The following is a 1,234-nucleotide window of genomic DNA, read 5'->3' on the forward strand; positions in this document are numbered from 1 at the left end:
CTCTCTTCGATTTCGGGACGATAAGACCATAGCAGTTACAGTTCCCTCTGTCAAACCTCTTCAAAAAAAAACTATCCACCTACTTACTGCATCAGTTAAACTCTAACTTATAAGCCCTCTTCCTATCTCTAGCAGCTAGACGGCACATCTCGACCTAATCCCTTCAGCTTTTCTTATTTAAGTCTCTCCTTATACTCCTTTAATTTAATCCCAGGAAAGCTCCTTACAATGATCCTTACCGTTTAGAATTAAACACGCGAAAATTTAGCCCCTCGAAACAAAAAAGTAGCTTTTAAAAAAAAAAAAAAAAAAAGAAAGAAAGAAAAGAGGTTTGACAGAGGGAACTGTAACTGCAATGGTCCTATCGTCCCGAAATCGAAGAGAGAAGGAAGACAGGATAGGAGAAAGCCAGCCGTTCCGAGAACGAACATTATCCCATCAAGAAAAAGACGGGCCGATGAGAAAAGAGATAAAAGACGGGCCGATGCGAAAAGAGAAGAAAGAGGGAAAGAAAGAGAGAGAGAGATGGAAAATTAAAGAAAACTAACAAAATAGAGAATAGTAATAGAGAGCGGAACAGAAGAGAGAGAGAGAGAGAGAGAGAGAGAGAAAGAAAGAAAGGAATCGGGACAGATGTAGATAGAGAAAGTGAGAAAACAAAAAGATAGATAAAGAGAGAGAGAAAGAGAGAGAGAGAGAGAGATGGAAAAAGGAAAGGGAAAGGACATAAACTAATGGCCTCTGACAGTCATAAATATCATTTTGAGCTTAGGATTATGTTTACTTAAAACCTGCATAGGGTAGGGGGTGATATAAAATGGCCATTAGAGGAAATAGGGGAAGGGGGCTAACAGAATGGACACTGTGGGTCACAGGCAGTTAGAAGGTAATTAACCTTTAAACTAACCCTTGTAAATGAAAATTATGATGCTACTCTGAATAAATTAAATAACGTTTTAGGTACATACCTAATACCTACTACATACATACATACATACATACATACATACATACATACATACATACATACATACATACATACATACATACATACATACTACTCTAAATTTCTAATACATTTATGCGGATGAATAAAAAATCCACAGGCGTTTATTAAACGCGAAAAAATCGTCTTTCAATCTAAAGCAATAATATAAAAATCATCCCTAGAGGGAATTCAGCCAAAATAATGACAACTAGGTAGGTACCTTTAAATATGAACGAGTATGGCACC

This window comes from Diaphorina citri, unplaced genomic scaffold (genome assembly GCF_000475195.1).
Source record: "Diaphorina citri unplaced genomic scaffold, Diaci psyllid genome assembly version 1.1 scaffold1861, whole genome shotgun sequence".
NCBI classification, from domain to species: Eukaryota; Metazoa; Arthropoda; class Insecta; order Hemiptera; family Psyllidae; genus Diaphorina; species Diaphorina citri.